The 19,388-nt window shown below is 38.6% G+C and overlaps 1 protein-coding gene and 2 pseudogenes across 1 annotated transcript in view; 1 reads left to right on the forward strand and 2 right to left on the reverse strand.

Moving 5' to 3' along the window:
* LOC127618950 (uncharacterized) overlaps positions 1-19,388 on the reverse strand; it is a 435,826-nt gene that overhangs the window by 398,612 nt on the left and 17,826 nt on the right.
* The window catches only part of LOC127618544 (zinc finger protein 493-like), a 162,339-nt pseudogene that overhangs the window by 66,967 nt on the left and 75,984 nt on the right, over positions 1-19,388 (reverse strand).
* On the forward strand, positions 2,836-10,957 carry LOC127618633 (zinc finger protein 271-like; annotated as a pseudogene).

A 19,388-nucleotide genomic window follows, 5' to 3' on the forward strand; every position in this document is an offset into this window, starting at 1 on the left:
TGAATACGTTTTTTAGAACTTTTATACCGCAGTCCAGTAGGTGGCGGTAAAGCATCAAGAGCTGTTTTGCAAACCGCCAATGACTCCGAAGAAGAAGAAGAACTTATTTCGGTGTGGCGGGAATGCACCTATCGTTTGTTTGCCAACAAGTTAAGTTTGTTAAACCGCCATAAAACACCCAAAAAAAAGAAGAGGAACTTATTTCGGTACGTGCTCAATCTTTTATGTTTTTCCTCTCATTTACACGGGTAGGATGGCGTAATCAACTTTTTTGACAATATTGTGTGTGTGTGTGTGCGCTTCTGTCTCTCATTAATGAAAAAGCAACTAATGACGGATAAAAATAACCATGTCGGAATCTTTACAACTCATATCCATCCGAGTGACGGAACATTTGTTTTTGCAGCACAAACTCTGACTGGCGACGCACAAAAATTTGTAATGGTCGACATTTTTTTACAGGAATATAATTTTAAGCGGTATATGGATGAACTTAATCCTGGAATAGCGAACAAACATAGTGACCAATAAACCAAATGTAATTTTGACTGATGGTTTTTCAAACCTAACATGCTTCAAGATGACATAACGCTTGAGAAAGCCAACATATTGTTATGTTACATAAACATTATTATTATTAATACTATTTTTGTATTTTTCTGAGACTAAAATTTCAACAGCCTTACCTCCAAGAGAAGCTTACAAACTACTAGTTAAATCTTGTCTTAAGAACAGGTGGTGCAACTATATATATATAATTTATTTTTATTATAAATTGTCCTCCCTGCTCAGGAGGGGTGATGTAAATCACAAAAAAAACTGAAAAAGAACTCCTAAGAGAGAAGAGCTTGTGAAATGATGTTATAAGCAGAGACTGCTGTGGGGAGTGTGGGTGCCCTCAAGCACCCTCAGAGCTGTAACTAGTTTGCCACATCCCTCAGAGATGAAGGTCAGCTTCACCTGCAGGGCCTCTAGCTTGTCATCTGTATCAAGCAGTTCAAGGATGTTTCTAACTGCCTGAGCGGAGGAATTCTCAGCCATAAAAAACTCCTTGTAGAGATGGACATGGTCAGCATGGTACTGAACTGATTCGAACCAGCTATTCCATCTTGTATTTCCTGGCTCAGGAGGTACCTTGTTCTTCACAGCCTCCTTCATTGTCAACAGCATCTCCTCTTTCTTGCAGGTTTTTTGAAGTAAGCAGATTTCACCCACATCACTAAAGCTGTGACCTCGCTGAAGTATTTGTAGTTTTGCCAGGTCTCTCCCACCAAATTGATGACATGGCACAAGCAGGTTGCATGCACACTGTTAGGCATTAGACCCTTCAATTCATCTTTGTAGGCTTTAAGACAATGTGATGCATTGTCAGTTACCACAGCCAGAATGTCATTTAAGTTCACCTGACTGTTGTGGAGAGACTGCAGCACTGCCTGAGAAAATGATGAATAGTTGCAGCTCTCCATGAAGATCACATCAGTTAGAAAGTATTTTCCTTCATTACCTGTTGAATTAAATAAAAAAACAAATTGGAAAAATACTTAATACTTCTTCCAAATAGACTAATGTGCCTTAGGTGTTAATATTAGAAATGTACATGAATTCGAGCAACAGTGAGCTAAATCAAAGTTATAGAATACCTAGCATTGTTAAACCTACAATCGATTTACTACAATAAAAGCCAATGCTAATTTAATAAACACTCACCTATTACAATGTTGAGGACACTCCGATCTCGGTTGTCTGAAGTTTCATCGACAACAACGAAGATTTTCTTTCCGCGGATCTCTTGCATGACTTTTTGCACGTGTTGTTCAAAGACGCGCGGCAGGTGAATCTGTCTCAGGCTACTTTCGTTTTCTGGTAGTGCGCCTCCCTGTTTGCAATGCTTCAAAAGAAAGGGACGCATCTTCCTCATTTTCTCAAGCGGTATGTCCGTCTCTGCACACATTGCAACAAAATCCTTGAGATGGACTCTCGATTTTAGATGGTCATTGCAGGTATCTTTACGAGTCCAGTCAATAGTGTGTTGGCAAAACTTACAGAAAAGCTGTTGGCCAAACTCATAGTAGTCATTGGGATATTGTTCCGCCCGGTACTTGGCAGTTAATTGTGTGTTTCTTAATCTTTTAGATGCAGTTGTTTTACCGGAGGCAAGTCGTTTAGACATGTTTCTTATCAATGATGGCAGTTCACGTGTGAACGTGAATATTTCGAAACATGGTTAATGTATTAAGGCACCTTTCATCTTATCATTAAATGCATGCAGGACTTAAACATTTTAAAGTCCTTTAGACTGTTGCACAAATTCTGTTGCTTATATGAATTTAAACCATCACCTTTGTACACAGCCAGGGTAAACTGCACCTTATCTTTGTGTTTGGAAGCATTTTGTGAATCAGATGCTGTTTTCTGTAGTCCTTCAAATAAACGCACTGCACCTGTGAGACGCAGATTCCCTGAGCTTGTCCCATAAGTCACTTGCTCGCGCTGCTGTTGTCCAACACTCGTTTGGCCGAACAAATGGTATTTCACATAAGGCTGACATTTACGTGGATTTATAATAGAGACCCCTGGGCAACGGCCCAATCGGCGCGGTGGTTAATCCGTACCTGCCAGTTCTCATATTCTGCAAATAAATGCTCTAAATGACAATATTTTTATTTTGAATTTGGGAGAAATGTTATCAGTAATTTATAGAATAAAACAGACATTTTCATTACTGAAACAAATACCTATAAATGGTAAATCCAGAGAAACTGATCATTTTTGCTGTGATCTCTTAATTTTTAACTATATGATTTCCTTAAAGATGCTGGATATCTCAGCTGAAGGAAGAGGTGATGTCACTGAAGTCAAAACTGATGGAGAGAGACGACAGGTTACAGGTTAAACATTCATTTCATCCTTAAAGTTGAGATTGTAATTTTTTAAATGATGTGACGAATGGTACAGATGTGATTGTGTTGTGTTTGTCAGGAGCTGGAAAAGGTTTCCTGTCAATCTTCAGTGTGTGTGACTGATGGGACCTCCACAGAATGTCAGGATTCAGTGTGGAGCGGCAGAGATCAGTCCACACCACAGCGACTGCTGGACAAACTCTCTGAACAGAGATCCAGAGACACACAGGACTCACAGCTCACTTTACTCTGTTCTACTGACGGTAATCAGGGTGATCAAACCTCCACAGAGTCTCTGACTTCTGTCTGTAACACTGAAGAACAGCAGATGCTGCAGACACCAGTGAAGACTGAAGTGAAGCTGGAGGAGATAAAATACGAAAACACAGCAGAGGAACAACAGAGAGAAGAAGACGATGATCAAACCTCCTCAGAGTCTCTGGCTTCTGTCTGTAAAGTTGAGGAACAGCAGATACCAGTGAAGATTGAAGTGAAGCTGGAGGAGATAAAATACGAAAACACAGCAGAGGAACAACAAAGAGAAGGAGAAGATGATGATGATCAAACCTCCACAGAGTGTCAGACAACTCTCTGTAATGCTGGAAAACAGCAGATGCTGCAGATACCATTGAAGATGAAGATGTGTTCAGTGAAGCTGCTGGACTGCAGGAACCTGATGAAGATGAGAGGAGAATCCACAGCAGTGAAACAACAGAGCGATGATGATTTTATTCCTTTTGGTATGTTTCTTATTATATTGTGTGAGCCGTTCACAAGTGGATCTAGTTGCATTCAGATTTCAAAGGGAAAGTCTCTGATTTCAGGATGGAATACATCAGTCATTAATCAGTTTAGTACAGCATAATTAAAAAGTGCAGAAACAAAAGAAAAAGAAAATGCTAAAAACTGTTGCACCATGTCTTTTAATTAGGGGGCCAAGCACCAAAGGTGCTCTAATCCTAATGTTTTTGTACTGATTTTTTTCTAAACAAACTCATGGGTCCTAGATACAACAAACTTATGGGGCTTTTCCACTGCCCAGTACAACTCGACTCTGCTCGATTTTTGGGGGTTGTCCACTGTGGATAGTACCTGGTACGGGATTCTTTTTTTAGTACCACCTCGGTCCAGGTTCCAAGCGAGCCGTGCCGATACTACATGTGATGTCAAAGCCCTGCAGATCACTGATTGGTCAGAGAGAATCGTCACTGCAAGTGTCACTGGATTTGCTACACCGGACATCAACCCGCTAGTTTTAAAGTTGGCTACAGCAATAGCAATATCATTTGTTCACTCGACTTTCAAATTGTAAAAAGAAATGGCTGTGCGCAAAACCACGTTGTGTTCAATAAACGAGGTGCAGACATTCCTCTCATTAGCGACAAACGAAATGGCGCAAAATGGAAAAAGTCTTTCAGGAAGTGTCTCAGCTGTTGACCACACACGGCTACCACCAGACCTACCAACAGTTAGGGAAAAGTAAAAAAAAAAAAAAATCTTAAATGTGACTACAGAACCATCAAGGAAAAGTGGAAGTGGTTCGACCACATTGACGCTATCTAGACCGGCGAGCAATGGGAGGAAGAGTACCTTGGACTCAGTGATGGCGTTGTTGGAGTCCACGATGGAGGATGGCACATTAACTCTATATTCTGCTTGAAAGCTTCACTTAACTGCAGTGGAAAAGCGAGCTTAAGAAAAGTAAACCGAGAGAGCGTAGAGTCAAACTGTAACTTGCAGTGGAAAAGTGCCAAAAAGAAAAAAAAAGCACAGACAATCATTGTAAAAGTAATCCATATGACTCCAGTGGTTCATTTAATCTCTTATAAAGCAATTCAATAATTTGGGTGAGAAACTTATAAATATTTAAGTCCTTTTCACTATACTTTCCGGATGCTCTGTAAACAAATATTCACAGCGCTTCACTTTTTCCACATTTTGTTATGTTACAGCCTTATTCCAAAATGGATTAAATTCATAATTGTCCTCAAAATACTACAAGCAGTACCCCATAATGACAACGTAAATAAGTTTGTTTTAAATCTTTGCAAATGTATTAATAATAAAAAAACTTAAAATATCCCATGTATATAAGTATTCACAGACTTTGCTCAATACTTTGTTGAAGCACCTTTGGCAGCAATTACAGCCTCAAGTCTTTTTGTGTATGATGCTACAAGCTTGGCACACCTATTTTTGGGCAGTTTCTCCCATTCTTCTTTGCAGGACCTTTCAAGCTCCATGAGGTTGGATGGGGAGCGTCGGTGCACAGCCATTTTCAGATCTCTCCAGAGATCAATCGGGTTCAAGTCTGGGCTCTAGCTGGGCCACTCAAGGACATTCACAGAGTTGTCCCGTAGCCACTCCTTTGTTATCTTGGCTGTGTGCTTGGGTTCATTGTCCAACAGGACAACGACCCTTTGCCCCAGTCTTGCCATTCAGGCCAAAGAGTTCAATCTTTGTTTCATCAGACCAGAGAATTTTGTTTCTCGTTGTCTGAGAGTCCTTCAGGTGCCTTTTGGCAAACTCCAGACACACTGTCATGTGCCTTTTACTGAGGAGTGGCTTCTGTCTGGCCACTCTACCATACAGGCCTCATTGGCGGAGTGCTTCAGAGATGGTTTTTCTTCTAGAAGTTTCTCCTCTCTCCACATAGAAATGCTGGAGCTCTGTCAGAGTGACCATTGGGTTCTTGGTCACCTCCCTGACTAAGGCCCTTCTCCCCCGATCGCTCAGTTTGGCCGGACAGCCAGCTCTAGGAAGAGTCCTGGTGGTTCCAAACTTTCATTTTCTTCCATTTCCACAATCCTGTCTCAGAGGTCATCAGACAATTCCTTTGACTCCATGGCTCGGTTTGTGCTCTGACATGCACTGTTAACTGTGGGACCTTATATAGACAGGTGTGTGCCTTTCCAAATCATGTCCAATCAACTGAATTTACCACAGGTGGACTCCAAGTTGTAGAAACATCTCAAGGATGATCAGTGGAAATAGGATGCACCTGAGCTCAATTTTGAGCGTCATGGCAAAGATTTGGAATACTTATGTACATGTGATATTTTTTTATTTTTTTTATTTTTTAAAAGTACATAACTGTTAATTATAAGGTTGCTGGTTCAAGCCCCACAGTCACCACCATTGTGTCCTTGAGTAAGGCACTTAACTCCAGGTTGCTCCGGGGGGATTGTCCCTCTAATAAGTGCACTAAGTCACTTTGGAGCGTCTGCCAAATGTATAAATGTAAATGAATAGCCACACTGTGTGCAGGTGCCCTTTATAGCTGGGGGAAAAATAATCAATGTTATTCAGCTTTGGGGCAACATAGGTTAATAGCAAATATTAACTACTAATAAAATACTAGACAGATAACTAATAACAAAGCATGTAATCTACAGTTTTGATGTGCATGGCATGTCATGTAAAACTCAAACGCATGTATTGAGACAAATATTATACAAATTATACTTCGTCTAATTCATGGAATTGAAAATTGCAATTCTTATTGTTAAATATTTTACAATATTTAGTTTGCTGCTTTCATGAAGAATAAGTCTGTTCACCTTTTCTTTAATTTTTATTGCCAGGAGAATATAACATACGATACGATAACATCCATTTATTCACATTTGATAATCCTGTTTGAAAATAGAAAATATGGGCTAGTCCATCGGCACATTTCAAGAAATCAAAGGTTTCGATTCTTGACAGGTTTCGGTTTTTACAACCAGTGTAGGAGGTAATGCGCTAAAAGTAACACGTGTCACGTAATCAGATTACTTTTTCAAGTAACATAATATTTTTTATTTTAGACCATAATATCGGAGTTACATTTAAAAAAAAATATATAACACATTGTTTTGTACACCTCAACAGTTCCTGTGTTGCAAGAAATCAGGAGTACAAATGTGCTTAAAATCAGTAAACGCATTTAGGCGGAGGGATTATAAGACTAGTCTTTCCATTGTCCACAACGTGATACACAGGGTGAAATACTCGATCAGTTCATTGACTTATGCAGCCGACCTGCTCTGAGACACCTCCCTGTAAGTAGGAGAATAGGATGAAGAAAAGCTGACTCTGGATCAGTGGCTCAGAGCAACGTTCTACATCTATTGTGTACGCAGAGAAGACGTCTTCATTTCTAAAACGATACAACATTTTTGTTTTATAATAAACATGTAGTTTGATTCATGAAATAAAACATTTTAATGACATTTTTTTTAGCAATAAAAATTATTTCATTCAAGTTGTATCAACTTGCACCTTTGAAGTTGTGGAGTCTGTACTCACCGTGGATCAACTCAAAACAAGCGTGCACTGAGAAAAATAATTTATTCATCAGACTATACTGGAAGCACTGTGTGTTTTGCGCTGTAGTTTCAACAGAGCTGGCTCATAAGAATCATTCATTTGTGTTCAACTTCATGTTGTCTTTCTGTGACTGAGGCTAATTCAATCTAAACCATAATCATGAAATGCAGTTACTGTATTAAATTAAATTGGTGTAATATATCAAAAATATTATAAAAATGTACTTTTTGCTATTAAATTAGTGTTCAATTTAATTTCTTTTTAACATTTGTCCCTCTTATTGTGTTTTAGACCTGATGAAGTTGAACGAGGATATTCAAGAGCTGAATGAAGTGGATGAGAAATTTCAGAAAGTTCATATTTTCAAAACTGGAGAAAATTATTTGAGTTGTTCAAAGACTAAAAAGAATTGTCCATCAAAAAAGTCTCAAAGAACTGCCAAAAATACTTTCACCTGCTCTCAGTGTGGAAAACATTTTACATATAAATTTCATCTTAAAACACACATGAGAGTTCACACAGGAGAGAGACCTTACACATGCCATCAGTGTGGAAAAAGTTTAACATCTGTAGGCCATTTTAAAGATCATCTCCACTGTCACTCTGGGGAAAGGCCATTTGAATGTGATCAGTGTGGTAAAACATTTGTTGTGGATACAAACTTAAGAAAACACCTGAAAACTCACACAAATGAGAAGCCTTACAAGTGCTCAACACTGTGGAAAGAGTTTCTCTCAGTCACAACACCTGAAAAAACATGAGAGAATTCACATTGGAGAAAAATCTTACAAGTGCTCACAATGTGGAAAGAGTTTCACTCAGTCACAACACCTGAAAATGCACAAGAGAATTCACACTGGAGAAAAACCTTACAAGTGCTCACACTGTGGAAAGAGTTTCACTCAGTCACAACACCTGAAAATACATGAGAGATTTCACACTGGAGAAAAACCTTACAAGTGCTCACAATGTGGAAAGAGTTTCACTCAGTCACACAGCCTGAAAATACACGAGAGACTTCACACTGGAGAAAAACCTTACAAGTGCTCACACTGTGGAAAGAGTTTCATTCGATCACAACACCTGAAAAAACACGAGAGAATTCACACTGCAGAAAAACCTTACAAGTGCTCAAAATGTGGAAAGAGTTTCACTCAGTCAAATCACCTGAAAATACACGAGAAAATTCACAATAGAGAAAAAGCTTACAAGTGCTCACACTGTGGAAAGTGTTTCACTCAGTCACATCACCTGAAAATACACGAGAAAATTCACAATAGAGAAAAAGCTTACAAGTGCTCACACTGTGGAAAGTGTTTCACTCAGTCACATCACCTGAAAATACACGAGAAAATTCACAATGGAGAAAAAGCTTACAAGTGCTCACACTGTGGAAAGAGTTTGACTCGATCACACGACCTGAAAATACACGAGAGAATTCATACTGGAGAAAAACCTTACAAGTGCTCACTCTGTGGAAAGAGTTTCACTCGATCACATGTCCTAAAAATACACGAGAGAATTCATACTGGAGAAAAACCTTACAAGTGCTCACACTGTGGAAAGAGTTTCACTCGAGCACATGTCCTAAAAATACACGAGAGAATTCATACTGGAGAAAAACCTTACAAGTGCACACACTGTGGAAAGAGTTTCACTCGATCACACGACCTTAAAATACACGAGAGAATTCAAAATGGAGAGAAACCTTATAAGTGCTCACACTGGAAAAACATTGATGTACTTGGCAGACGCTTTTATCCAAAGTGACTTACAGTGCACACAGTGGTGGTGGCTGTGGGAATCAAGCCGTCAACCTTCTGCTTACTATTTCTGTGCTTTAGCCCACTATGTGACCACCGCGCCAAAAACCCTGAAAGTACATGAGAATTTATAATGGAGAAAAACCTTTACACTGCTCTTCATGTGGTAAGAGGTCCAGCCAATTAGGTAATCTAAATAAACATATAAAGAATTGCCCAAGTAGTCTGTTATAGTAACTAAATTTACATCCAAGGAATTTTTGCGAAATGTTTTTTAGCTTATTGTAAAGTGATTAATAGAAAGGAGTTGTCGAGACCTGGCTTGACAATATAAATAGAAGTTCAATAATATACTGAACCAAATAGACACAAACACACACAGGTGTCAGACAGCTGCCCTTAACCCTCTCTCTGTCACACTGCCATCTCCTGTCGGCCTTTATCCCTCTCGAGGGCTTAATTAGCCTGATTAGGGGCCGGTTGTGCAGAATCACGACCCGCCCTCTGCCCTGCCACATTCTTCCACCCTGCCACATTCCTCCCTCTTTCTCTCAGGCAGGGGGACCCCTGGCCTGACATACACCCACCCCTTTCCTTGGGACCCCCCCACCCCATCTGCTGGCAGGTCATCCCTGTCTACCTGGATGAGGGAGGGGACAAGGGGAAGGAAACCAATAAAAGTTTGTCTCACACTTTGAAAAGACTTTCAGCCACAAAACCAAAATATTTATGAGAGAATCCATACAACCTTACAAGTGCTCACACTGTGAAAGGAGTTTCAATCGATCACAACACCTGAAAAAACATGAGAGAATTCACACTGGAGAGAAACCTTACAAGTGCTCACACTGTGGAAAGAGTTTCACTGACTTAGCTAGCCTGAAAACACATGAGAGAATTCATACAGGGGAGAAACCTTACAAGTGCTCACACTTTGGAAAGAGTTTCACTCAGTCACAACACCTGAAAACAAATGAGAGAATTCACACTGAAGAAAAACCTTACAAGTGCTCACACTGTGAAAGGAGTTTCACTCAGTCACAACACCTGAAAACACATGAGAGAATTCATACGGGAGAGAAACTTACAAGTTCTTACACTATGGAAAGAGTTTCACTCACTTAGCTAGCCTGAAAACACATGAGAGAATTCATACTGGAGAAAAACCTTACAAGTGCTCACACTGTGGAAAGAGTTTCATTCAGGTATATAACCTAAAAACACATGAGAGAATTCACACTGGAGAGAAACCTTACAAGTGCTCACACTGGAAAAACATTGATGTACTTGGCAGAAGCTTTTATCCAAAGTGACTTTCAGTGCACACAGTGGTGGTGGCTGTGGGAATCAAGCCGTCAACCTTCTGCTTACTATTTCTGTGCTTTAGCCCACTACGCGACCACCGCGCCACAAACCCTGAAAATACATGACCTCCCCCCATCTGCTGGCAGGTCATCCCTGTCTACCTGGATGAGGGAGGGGACAAGGGGATGGAAACCTAAAAAGGTTTGTCTCACACTTTGAAAAGACTTTCACTCAGCCAAGAATACAAAATATTTATGAGAGAATCCATACCGGAGAGAAACCATACCACTGCTCTTCATGTGGGAAGAATTTCAGCCAATTAAATAATCTACATACACATGGAAAGATTTGCCTAAGTAGTAGAGGTCTGCAGGGGTCTTAAAATTAAACCTGACCCGTACCCGAGATGTGTGATCCGAGCCTTCCCAGCCCGAATGATACCGTTAGATTTTATGCCCCGACCCAAATCCGAAATTGCTTAATATCTAATCGAGATTGTGATCTTTGAAAGATTAATTGTTCAGCTCTATTGGCAGCTAATCTTGTACACCAACAGCTCTTATAAGGTTCCAGTATGGTGTCTTGCATCTGCAAAACCTCTTCCCCCATTTTAATGATAAGATAAATAATACAATATTTTGTTAAACTGATTATTTCAAGTGTATATTGACTTGCCTGCTGTGTGTTAACATACTTCTGATGTCATTATTAAAGCCAATCATTCATAATTTGAGGTTGTGTCTTGTGTCTGAATTGACTAAAATTAGTGTTGGGCCTCATGTACTCCAATTGGAGACAATGGCAGGCCTACATACAGTACAGTCATAAATTCTGACTTCGGCCTGTAGGAACACTCAAAGCCTGATAACACAAAACAAAGGGAGTCCAAACAGACTACAGATCCCATCAAGCCTTGCTCACTTTACACCTATGTATGTAATTGTGAAGGATTGAACTCTCAACTCCTGTTAGATGAAATGCACAACAGAACACACCCTTCAACCATGCCATCATCGAGAGTATAATACCTCAGAGATTCTTCTAAGCTTTACTTCCAGCGACAGTATGCACCACGTGTAATTGCAGCCCTGCGTCTCCCAGGTGTAGCCTCGTTGCCCAAGGAAGTAACGTATTTACCTGAACTTTGGCCATACAATCTCCATCTTGCTGGATGAGCCGAGATTTCTCTGTGTTCCAACGAGTACACTGACAGATCCGAAGGAGGCCGCTGAGCAATCCACGTCTCACCCTTTTTCCTGCAGAAATTAAGATGATTTCTCTTCCTTCAACCGAGTCGACTTCACCGATATGTCCGCCAACCCTCAGAGAATCAGCCGCCGTACTGCCCACCTTCTGAGCAAGGAAACGTCCTACCGTCATCACCCGAGCTTAACCGAGTCAAAGTGAAATGACAGAAGAAGCACACATTCTACCCGCGTCCTCACGCAACACAAGTAAAAGGTTTACGTCTGGGCAGAGATGGATTATAATAGTGTGTTATATTGTGTATCAAGTAGGGTTGCAGTGGTATACCGGTTTCATGGTATACCATGGTATGAAAATTGATGGTTTTCATATTATGTACATTTGCTAATCTATGATATTGCGAAAAAAATGCAACCGGACGGAGAATCTCACCTGCGCATGCCCATCTCCTTTCCTCCTCGACTGTCAGACTCATCAACTTGCACAACACACACATGCAGTGCAGAAAATGTCAGAGAGAGGCGAGGGGGTCTGACTTAAATGAGTGTGTGTTAAAGTAGTGTTTCTCAACTGGTGGTCTATTTGGACTGAGTCGTGGACAGCAGGGAAAGAACAATGCCATGGTTCTTCCATTGAAGATATTTCGGCAGTCGCCCAAGTGGTACCCTATTCAGGTCTGTAGATTTAATGATAATCTCGCAATAAGATAAAGGCTTCTCAATCTGCACTTTCGCACGAGTGTAACGATCATGATCTGCTCTTCTCTCTGGCGCGTGCAACAACCGGGCTTCCTTCGATATCTCGGAGCGCAGACCTCAAAACTGAAGTGACCAATTTAAATTCTAGTGAGACTGTGGAATAATTAATGCTTCTCAACAACTTCTCTGGGTGATGTAGCTTGCTGTGTCATCACAAAGCAAAGCTTCTCCTTGTTCAAAGGATGTGTTCTTTAGGAATGTGTTTTTTCTCTCTACTCTCACGTTTCACACGTAGCTCAAACATGTATGTCACCCCCATATAAGGTAAAGAACTATTTCATTGGTGGGGTCCAGTGGAATGTGGTTTTTCTGGACCATATAACAGAATGCTGAAGCAATAAACGTTGAAGAAGGATTTGATAGCATTGGTTCTCTGTGTCATTTCTTTCTTCCCTGAGCTGAGCCGTATCGAGACTGGGATTGCAGATCAACAAATAAATTAAATACATTGGATGACAAAATTATCTAACAGAGACTTTTCTAGTTTAAAGCATTACGGAGGAAGTCAAGTCAAATCTCTCAAACAGAAGACACCCCTGACATGCCAAACAGCACTGAGGAGGAAAATACAATTTACATCATTATACATATACATCGATTTTTCATGAGTAAAAGTAACTTATATTTTGACACAATTTTATAGTTTCATGTGAAATAAACTAAAGGTAGAATCTATTAGACCTCATTTTATATCAACAGTGGCATTTTTAGTTCAAGTTTCAAGATGTGTTTCATCTAGTATATTTAGTTTTTCATAAATACCATCATTACTATTATTTAAGACTAGCTACACTGACCTAACCATGGCAACAATGGGCCTTTCCTCCTGTGTAATATGTATGTTCTGTTTGAATTATGTTAGAAATTAGGAAACAAATGGGATAATAAAGGGCTCATATAAGTAAATATGCTCATACAGTTTTTAAAAGGGGGGGAGAGAAAACATCTTGTTGCTTTTGTTGACGTCAACAACAAAAATCATGTCACTTGATACATGTCCTTGTACTTGAAAACCATGAACAAAACTATGCAACATAAAAGGAAATGCGACCCAGGATATATTAAAAACAGGTTATGGTTTTTATGTGGTGAGTCGCCACTTGATTGACTCTTTTGAATGAATCATTTCAGGTAATCGACTCTTTTGAATTAATAAAATTGTCTTTCCACTTAATGGCACAATTGATTCAATTCACAAGTTACAGACTAGTTCGGTTGGCTCGCCATCAGAGGTGGGTAGTTACGCGTTACATTTACTCTGTTACATTTACTTGAGTAAAGTTTTGGGGGAAAATGTACTTTAAGAGTATGTCTAAAAGTGGGTACTTTTTACTCTCACTCAAGTAAATTTCTAATACATACTTCTTTACAATGTGTGGCAATGTGTTTTGGCCTATTAACCGATTTTATGAAATTACCCTAATTAAACAAAAGGGTCATTTGTTCAAGTTTTATGTCGAACAGGAATACCAAAGTGTAAAAGTGGGGAAAGTATTGATCATTGACTGCCCATTGAGCAGGTTGCCAGAGACGGCAAAATTGACTTGAGGTATTTATCATAAGATTCCAGGAGAGGGTGTAGTGTCGCATGGCACTGAGACTATGAAATCTTCTGATAAATGCCTCACATTACCTTTTCTTGGTGAGTTATGTATCTCAAAACAGACAGATCAGACTGATAAAATTGAAATATTTATGGACGATCTTTTAGTGGACAGACTACAAAAGGACCACGCCAGAAAACTGCATAAAGCCAGGAGAAGAGAGAAAAAGAAGAAAGAAGAGGCAATTGAGAAGACAGAGGAAAGATCTCATCTGTCAGATGACAAAGACCATCAAATGGATGGAAAAGCTTAATAAACAATTGTTGTGTACCGCAAAGGAGCTTTTAAGGGGAAAACAATTTATATGTCCTATTTGTGAAATGTCAATCTAGCAGAAGGAGCTTGCATGGCTGGTGCAAACTCGCTCTGTCAGTTGAAGAGCTACTGTTTCCTGTGTTATTTCTGTAAAGCATTAAAGGGGGTTAAACTGGGGTGAGTACACTGGTGCCTATCCCTGTAACCTTTAGACATAGAAGAGAATAGGTCTGCTGAGAGACCATTGAGAGGCCAGGGGTAGGACGTGGTTTTAACACATGTAGATGAGATAACGGGTAGATTTTTAGCAAACTTATTGGGGGGAAAATTCTAGAGTAAGTAAGCAGCTTTGTGTGTATCATAAGAACTGTAAAAGCTTCCTAATAAGGAATGATTTCTTTAAGGGGACTGCCCCCAAAATCTTAAAGACGGCCCCAATTAAACCATATAAATGTTTCTGTTTCCTGTTTTACGGGGCCGCACTCCGAGGTGAAGACCTATACGCTTTTCTGTTATTTTTGTTTTTTGAATTTATTGTCTTTGTATTATTCTGAGAATTTTTTGAGTAAAACGAAACCATAATTTTTGGTGATTCGAAAACCTTTCAAAATAAGTCTCAGAGTGAATTTTTCTAGATATATCTTGACTTAAATAGTTAAATATTCTTACTAAGTGAAAGCCCAGTGAAACAGATCCTAGACTGAGCTGGATTGGACACCGCCGAGGACCCTATTACCACTTCAACTACCCTGTAAAGCAACAGGTGAGTAATATATAATACTAATGTGTGATATAAGGGTTGAGAAGTTCTCATATAGGTTTACAGCGGTATAAAAATACAGCACTGCAATAATTATTAGAAATGTTTCCAAACCTCTCTTCATATTGACACCAGATCTGACAAGAGCCCTTAATGGGATAGTTCACCCAAAAATTACAATTCTCATTATTTACTCACCCTCATGCAACCCCAGATGTGAATGAATTTATCAGCTCTGTAGGTCCATACAATGCAAGTGAATGAGTGGCAACATTTTAAAGCTAAACAAACAAACAAACATAAATCAGCATAAAAGTAATCCATAAGACTCTAGTGGTTAAATCAGTATCTTCAGAAGCGGTGTGATAGGTGTGGATGAGAAACAGAGAAATCACTTTCACATTCCTCTTGTGTTTTTGGTGTTTCACATTCTGCGAGGGGCGCCGGGAAAAATCGCTCTCGAATTCGGTCAGCAGCAAACGTCCCCAGTGTGAAAACCACCTTAGATTGCAGTGCTTTCCAGATAAAAATATATAAAACGGACATCTCAGAGATGTACATGTGCTATCTGGGGATGGAATTTCTCACAAAAGAGAAAAGCACACTTCAGGAAGGTCTTTGTATTAATTGAGAAAACATGTTTGTGTGTGTGGATTTACAGTACTGTGCAGAACTTTTAGACACTTCAGTAAAATAATGTAGAGTAAACAATGTTGTCCACCTTGATCGTTTTTGACCGTGCCGCCCCTTCAGCTATGGTGCTGCCCGAGGCAACCACCTAATTCTCCTGTGACTAGTAACGGCCATGTATGTAAGCATCAAAAGGTTCAGTGACCATCCAATGTTGTATGGGACTGCACGGGACAGGGCGCTCCTTCTGCTGACATGAGACACATGTAGCATATTTGAGACAGTTTAGTTCTCTGTTCAGTGAAATTTAAAATACATTTCTCTGTTTATCTCATTAAAAATGAGTTGTGATGCTGTGAATAAGGTTTTTTGTCTGATGTCACTAATGTAACTGTAATAAGGTTTTGATCATTTCAGCACCAGGGGCCGGTTGCACCAGTTATACGTAAATTATGACTTAGCCTAGTTGTGATGTAAATGGGCACTTAGTCACAATTTCTGCACTACTAAATATTTGAGTATTGCACATTAAACTCGGGTAGGACATAACTCTACATATAAACTAAATATTTATAAAGGATTAACGGTTAGAATAAAAAAGCAGACTGATATTTTATGGCATCATTGAGCTCATGTTTTACGTGACATCAGTCCTTTCGACATACAGTATGATGTTGATATTTACACTCGTTTACATTTGAGAGAGAGAAAAATAAAACAAACTTTTATGCTTGAAGCAGATCTAATGGTGCAGTTTTCAGGGTGTGTCGCACTTAAGTAAAGTTGGTTTTATATTCGCACATTCGCGTTAAAGAACTTTTTCAATTAAATAGTCAATAAAGCTTTTTTTTTTTTTTCAGATTCGAAGCAGCTACATGATATTGACAACAAAGGTTGTGAACTACAACATTTTTTACAATCGATCAAAATGGGCAAGTATATTTTTAAGCATGTACTTTAGAGATGAATATTCAAAGATAGGGACCGTCTAAAAAGTTCATATTGTTTTTCATCGTGTGCAAACAGACAACTACATTTTAGCCAACTGGCAAATATCTCTCACATTATGTGTTCTGATGCTATAGAATGTCCTTTAGCAACAAAACCTGCATTATAATGATGGTGTTTAGAAATGTGTTTATGAAATAATAATGAATGAATCTGTACATGAACTGTAATTTGGTAACAATCCAGACCATAGAAAGGAAAATCATGTTTAATCTCCTAAACATAGTTAATTGCTTCATTTTACAACCGTTTATATTTATTTATTTATTTGAGAAAAAAAATGAAAAAGAACTGTGTAAGTGTGGTGGTTTTAATAATGACATATGATTTATTTCAAAAGGTTTTGAAAAGCATCGAGACGACTGCTACAAAGCAAGTTGGATCATCTTGTCTGGACCCTACAGAACATACTACAGCCCATGTATTGCTGTTTTATTCACCTCTGTTTTTCTGTTTTTATCTGTGATAAAGAGTGTGTAACAGTGTTCTCCAGGTGTTGAATAAAAAGAATGGCTAAACTCTATTTTATGTGTTCCTGTTGTATGACATCTGTGTTTAACATGAAACTTTAACAATAACACAATTCATGTACATTGATTGATGTTTACAGTCCTGCAGAAATATTACTGTCCGTGGGACTGAATCCATCAGATTATTGACAAGTACTCAGAAAACATGACAGCAAACATGATGTTTATTTTGGGTGTTGGTTTTGGAATAAACTGCTGCTTCAATGTAAATGTAATAAGTGACTTATCAAGGTATTCATCAATATTTTTCTTTCTAAATATCACATGAGTTGAATGACTTCTGTAGGCTTGTGAGATTTTACTTTGTTATAGAAGTTACCAGTGTAATTACTGAAATGTTCTTTTCATGTATTCTTTAATGTCTGTATCTGATATCTGAATGCAGTAACAGTGCTTGCTAATTTAGAAATGAATCTGGAATCAGCAATGTTGAGATATTTTGTTGATATTAAGTCATTGAAGGAAAATGATATTGTCTGTTTTATAAAGGGAATTATGGGGCGGAGATAATTTGACAGGACAAGTGGGGTGAGGCATACACACATTGTCTGGTACCCTAAAAGTGTCAGTCAGAAAGTTGTTTATTTTATGTTCATCTTAATACAATACACAATACAGAACTGCACAACATGTCCCTTCTGCAAGAGGTTTAGCTAAGAGAACATTCATTTGTCACTTTATTCTGAGACATTCAAGCATTTGTGGTCTGTCTATGGACACTTACAGACTTCTAAATCAGTCAGCTACATTTGAGGCATACAAATGAATAAAAGAAAAGCAGCAAGCATACATTTCAAATGATAATAATGGTAAACACATCAACCTAATACTAATGTTTCTTACAATATGAGTGATTAGATTTGGTTAAATTATATTTAATATACAAATGATTAAATGATAAAGCATAAGCAAAATTGATAAAACATAAGTAAGAAAATATATATACGTATGTATTTTTTCTGCTTCATCAAATACATATTTTTTACAATTTAAACACACTTTTAGCATGAGCTCCTCTAACTGAATAGCTTACAAACACAAACCACAAATCCATGGTTCCTCTTTTGGTGGCAGATTAATTTCGAGGCACTGGACATGAAACCACCTCTGGCATAATTCACATTGAACCTGGAAGAAAAATAGGACATTGTTAGATTTATTCAGAAACTGTTGTAATTATGAAATGTATTTGTGAAAACTCATTTTCTCTTCAATTTCTTTTCACTTTCAACAAATAGGCAACAATGACATAAAGAATACCCAGGTGCAGAGCTCCTCTGTTTGGTCCTTAGTGACTTTTTGTCCACATACAGAGCAATACTCATCTCTCGACACTGCAATTATGATAATGTAGATAATTATACTCCATCACTCTGTCTCTGGAAATAAACTGTTCCTTCAAAATAGTTTGCCAATACCTGATGCCTGCAAAATTGTTTTGGCAACATTTTTCCTGATGTGGCACATCTCCTCTTTGCTGGGTATTATGTTGATGCTCTCAGGAATTTTTGGAAAGTGTTCCACCACCTGCTTGGCCATCTAGAAGGAGAGCGGAGAACATTACTAGTCTCATATGGGAAAATGTGAGAACAGTGTTTATGTAAAGTAGTTTTCCCTCCATTTACCTGCATCACAAAGACACCACAGCTGAAAGCATCCTCCTGGAACGAATGGTGTATTGTCCCAGACTTCCACATAGTGTCCACCCAGTCTTTTCTTCCATGCTGGTTTCCTCTCTTCCTGAAATATTCCCTGTTGTAGGAAAAATACAGTGTGGGGGGTTGTGGTGGTCTTCAGCAACATCCATATGCTAATATTCCAATATTAGTGTTGTAGATCGAAAAAGGTTACAGATTTTTTAAACAACATAACATACACAAATGTTTTGCATGCTTGTGTGGCAAGTTTCATTTCATCACTACCACGTTGAGGGTCAAGTATGAAAATGGTGTTATTTGTAGCATGTAGATACTAAATATTAAAAAAAAAAGAATAATAATTAGTCATTCAATTAAATGTCTGTGAAAAGGTCAAACATTTATGTATGGGTGTATCAATGTTTATATGTAATAGTCATACACAATAATTGTATTTTTTACTTATAATATATTTTTACTTACCACAAACCTCCAGTGCATGTGTCTGATATTTACAACAGAGATGACCCCATCATATTGCTCAAAGTTGACCTATATATCAGAAAAATAAACGTATAAACGTAAAATACATGGACATATAAAAATGCAGAATCATAGGTAGTTGCACTCACTTTTTTCAAACCTTGTCGTATGACCTGGTCTTCTGGGCCATTTAAAATGACACCTGTGGTGTAATGGCTTAGCTGGTAGATATTTGCAC

The sequence above is a fragment of the Xyrauchen texanus genome, chromosome 25, assembly GCF_025860055.1.
Source record: "Xyrauchen texanus isolate HMW12.3.18 chromosome 25, RBS_HiC_50CHRs, whole genome shotgun sequence".
Lineage (NCBI taxonomy): Eukaryota > Metazoa > Chordata > Actinopteri > Cypriniformes > Catostomidae > Xyrauchen > Xyrauchen texanus.